A 5,000-nucleotide genomic window follows, 5' to 3' on the forward strand; every position below is an offset into this window, starting at 1 on the left:
GACTCGGTATGCCTTGGGATACATGCGTATGCCCCGATAGGCTTGGTACGCCCCGATATGCGCACGTGTGCCCCAGTAGGGCTCGGTATGCCCCGGTATGTACGCGTGTGCCCCGATAGGCCCGGTATGCCCCGATATGCACACGTGTGCCCCAATAGGGGTCGGTATGCCCCGGTAGGTACGCGTGTGCCCCGTAATGCACGTTTCGCTGATCTCCCCGCATGTCCCGCCCCTATATGTAATACTTACTTACTTACTTACTTTCTTTCTTGCTTGCTTGCAATGGTTGGGAGTGCCCGGCATGCCCCGCTGCAGAGACCAAGGGCGCAATGACTTGGCACCGCGGATGCCGGGACTCCGGCACTTCCCGTGGCACTGATGGTTGGTTCCAAAGACAAAAGGCCGTGCAAGGCCACCGCACCGCGGATGATTTTGCTCGTGCTGGCGCCTTTGTGTGGCCAAAGAACATGCGCGAATGCTCCTGTCGGAAGGGTTGGTGTCCTGGCCCCGTCGGGTGTCACGAATGCTCGGTTGCGAAGACCATGGGACCAAAGCCATGGCACGTCGGATGATGGCTCCAGCTGGCGCCCCGGCACTTTCTGTGGCATTGATGCTCGGTTTCAAAGACAAACGTGCGCAGGGCCAGGGGACCGCGGATGACTGCTCGTGCTGGCCTCGTTGGGCGGCATTGATGGTCGGTTGCAAAGAAAATGCGCGATTGCTCGTGTCGGGGACTGGCAAGCCAAGGCCAAGCGAGCCATGGCAACGCGGATGATGGCTCCAGCTGGCGCCCCGGCACTTTTCTGTGGCATTGATGCTCGGTTTCAAAGACAAACGTGCGCAGGGCCAGGGGACCGCGGATGACTGCTCGTGCTGGCCCCGTTGGGCGGCATTGATGGTCGGTTGCAAAGAAAATGCGCGATTGCTCGTGTCGGGGCCTGGCAAGCCAAGGCCAAGCGAGCCATGGCAACGCGGATGATGGCTCCAGCTGGCGCCCCGGCACTTTCTGTGGCATTGATGCTCGGTTTCAAAGACAAACGTGCGCAGGGCCAGGGGACCGCGGATGACTGCTCGTGCTGGCCCCGTTGGGCGGCATTGATGGTGTGTTGCAGAGAGCATGTGCGATTGCAAGTGTCGGCCGGGTTTGGGTTCCCTTGGGCTTTCGGGCGCCTTGGACGCAGTCTTGCGAAGACCATGGGCACAAGGCCCCGTCCTGGCCCCTTGTTCGATTCGCTCTCGTCTTGCGCTTGCTTCCAAGGTCCTCCATGACCTTCCCCATGGCCTTGCTAGATCCCCCCCATGACGCATGACCTCTGTCCGTTGATTGGTTTTGAGTGCACACCATGCCCGGCTTGGCACCGTGTTGTCGCGTGAGTGGCATTTGGATCGTGCATGGTGGTGGGCTACCTGCCAATGCGCACAAGCCTTGCACACTAGCCTTGCGCACGAGCCTTGCACAAAAGCCTTGGACACAAGCCTTGCGCACAAGCCATGCATACAAGCCTTGCTCACAAGCCTTGGGCACTGGCCCATCGCACTAGCCTTGCACACAAGCCTTGCGAACTAGCCTTGGGCACGAGCCTTGCGCAGTAGCCTTGGGCACTAGCCTTGCACACAACCCTTGGGCACTAGCCTTGCGCACCAGCCTTGCCCACAAGCCTTGCACAGCAGCCTTGCACACTAGCCTTGCATACAAGCCTTGCACACTAGCCTTGCACCCAGGCCTTGCTCACTAGCCTTGGGCACTAGCCTTGCGCACTAGCCTTGGGCACTAGCCTTGCACACAGACCTTGGGCACGCAGGCCTTGCACGCTAGGCATGCTTGGGCAAGCAGCTCCCGCAACAAGTCGGCGGGTGTAGGCATGGTTGGGCGCAGATCCCGCATCGTCTCGTCGCGTCTGGGCGCAAACCCGTCGCGTCTCGTTGCGTCTTCAGAAGTCGTCGCTAACAGCACCTTTGGTTGCCACTGGTGGTTAGGCGGGTTGGTTGCGCAAACCCTATAGGAGGGTGGCATGCTGCGGGGCGCTGGAATGCGCAGGTTTAGGGCGTTTTTGCCCGGATAGGCACTGGAATGTGCTGGTTTTGGGCGTTTTTGCCTGGACAGGCTAAGGAATGGGCATGCTTTGGGCGTTTTTGCCCGGATAGGCACTGGAATGGGCTGGTTTTGGGCGTTTTTGCCTGGATAGGCTAAGGAATGGGGCATGCTTTGGGCGTTTTTGCCCGGGCAGGCACTGGAATGCCTGGCCTTGGCTGGGCATTGCTGGGTTGGGCTCCCTTGGCCTTTCAGGCGCCTTGGATGCTGTCTTGTGAAGACCATGGGCACAAGGCCATGGCATATAGTGAGGAATGGACCACGGTTGCCAAGGTTGCGCAAGTTTTGGGCATTTTTTGCCCGGATATGCCCAAGTATGCCCCGATAGGCCCGTTACGCCCCGGTATGAACGCGTATGCCCGGATAGACTCGGTATGCCTTGGGATACATGCGAATGCCCCGATAGGCTTGGTACGCCCCGATATGCGCACGTGTGCCCCAGTAGGGCTCGGTATGCCCCGGTATGTACGCGTGTGCCCTGATAGGCCCGGTATGCCCCGATATGCACACGTGTGCCCCAATAGGGGTCGGTATGCCCCGGTAGGTACGCGTGTGCCCCGTAGTGCACGTTTCGCAGAACTCCCCGCATGTCCCGCCCCTATATGTAATACTTACTTACTTACTTACTTTCTTTCTTGCTTGCTTGCAATGGTTGGGAGTGCCCGGCATGCCCCGCTGCAGAGACCAAGGGCGCAATGACTTGGCACCGCGGATGCCGGGACTCCGGCACTTCCCGTGGCACTGATGGTTGGTTCCAAAGACAAAAGGCCGTGCAAGGCCACCGCACCGCTGATGATTTTGCTCGTGCTGGCGCCGTTGTGTGGCCAAAGAACATGCGCGAATGCTCGTGTCGGAAGGGTTGTTGTCCTGGCCCCGTCGGGTGTCACGAATGCTCGGTTGCGAAGACCATGGGACCAAAGCCATGGCACGTCGGATGATGGCTCCAGCTGGCGCCCGGGCACTTTCTGTGGCATTGATGCTCGGTTTCAAAGACAAACGTGCGCAGGGCCAGGGGACCGCGGATGACTGCTCGTGCTGGCCTCGTTGGGCGGCATTGATGGTCGGTTGCAAAGAAAATGCGCGATTGCTCGTGTCGGGGACTGGCAAGCCAAGGCCAAGCGAGCCATGGCAATGCGGATGATGGCTCCAGCTGGCGCCCCGGCACTTTCTGTGGCATTGATGCTCGGTTTCAAAGACAAACGTGCGCAGGGCCAGGGGACCGCGGATGACTGCTCGTGCTGGCCTCGTTGGGCAGCATTGATGGTCGGTTGCAAAGAAAATGCGCGATTGCTCCTGTCGGGGACTGGCAAGCCAAGGCCAAGCGAGCCATGGCAACGCGGATGATGGCTCCAGCTGGCGCCCCGGCACTTTCTGTGGCATTGATGCTCGGTTTCAAAGACAAACGTGCGCAGGACCAGGGGACCGCGGATGACTGCTCGTGCTGGCCTCGTTGGGCGGCATTGATGGTCGGTTGCAAAGAAAATGCGCGATTGCTCGTGTCGGGGACTGGCAAGCCAAGGCCAAGCGAGCCATGGCAACGTGGATGATGGCTCCAGCTGGCGCCCCGGCACTTTCTGTGGCATTGATGCTCGGTTTCATAGACAAACGTGCGCAGGGCCAGGGGACTGCGGATGACTGCTCGTGCTGGCCCCGTTGGGCGGCATTGATGGTGTGTTGCAGAGAGCATGTGCGATTGCAAGTGTCGGCCGGGTTTGGGTTCCCTTGGGCTTTCGGGCGCCTTGGACGCAGTCTTGCGAAGACCATGGGCACAAGGCCCCGTCCTGGCCCCTTGTTCGATTCGCTCTCGTCTTGCGCTTGCTTCCAAGGTCCTCCATGACCTTCCCCATGGCCTTGCTAGATCCCCCCCATGACGCATGACCTCTGTCCGTTGATTGGTTTTGAGTGCACACCATGCCCGGCTTGGCACCGTGTTGTCGCTTGAGTGGCATTTGGATCGTGCATGGTGGTGGGCTACCTGCCAATGCGCACAAGCCTTGCACACTAGCCTTGCGCACGAGCCTTGCACAAAAGCCTTGGACACAAGCCTTGCGCACAAGCCATGCACACAAGCCTTGCACACAAGCCATGCATACAAGCCTTGCTCACAAGCCTTGGGCACTGGCCCATCGCACTAGCCTTGCACACAAGCCTTGCGCACTAGCCTTGGGCACGAGCCTTGCGCACTACCCTTGGGCACTAGCCTTGCACACAACCCTTGGGCACTAGCCTTGCGCACCAGCCTTGCCCACAAGCCTTGCACACCAGCCTTGCACACTAGCCTTGCATACAAGCCTTGCACACTAGCCTTGCACACAGGCCTTGCTCACTAGCCTTGGGCACTAGCCTTGCGCACTAGCCTTGGGCACTAGCCTTGCACACAGACCTTGGGCACTAGCCTTGCGCACTAGCCTTGCCCACGAGCCTTGCACACTAGCCTTGCACGCAGGCCTCGCAAGCTAGGCATGCTTGGGCGAGCAGCTCCCGCAGCAAGTCGGCGGGTGTAGGCATGGCTGGGCGCAGATCCCGCATCGTCCCGTCGCGTCTGGGCGCAAACCCGTCGCGTCTCGTTGCGTCTTCAGAAGTCGTCGCTAACAGCACCTTTGGTTGCCACTGGTGGTTAGGCGGGTTGGTTGCGCAAACCCTATAGGAGGGTGGTATGCTGCGGGGCGCTGGAATGCGCAGGTTTAGGGCGTTTTTGCCCGGATAGGCACTGGAATGTGCTGGTTTTGGGCGTTTTTGCCTGGATAGGCTAAGGAATGGGCATGCTTTGGGCGTTTTTGCCCGGATAGGCACTGGAATGGGCTGGTTTAGGGCGTTTTTGCCTGGATAGGCTAAGGAATGGGGCATGCTTTGGGCGTTTTTGCCCGGGTAGGCACTGGAATGCCTGGCCTTGGCTGGGCATTGCTGG

The sequence above is a fragment of the Tasmannia lanceolata genome, unplaced genomic scaffold, assembly GCF_043159265.1.
Source record: "Tasmannia lanceolata isolate RefF3 unplaced genomic scaffold, GAP_Taslan_0.1 ptg000101l, whole genome shotgun sequence".
Taxonomy (NCBI): domain Eukaryota; kingdom Viridiplantae; phylum Streptophyta; class Magnoliopsida; order Canellales; family Winteraceae; genus Tasmannia; species Tasmannia lanceolata.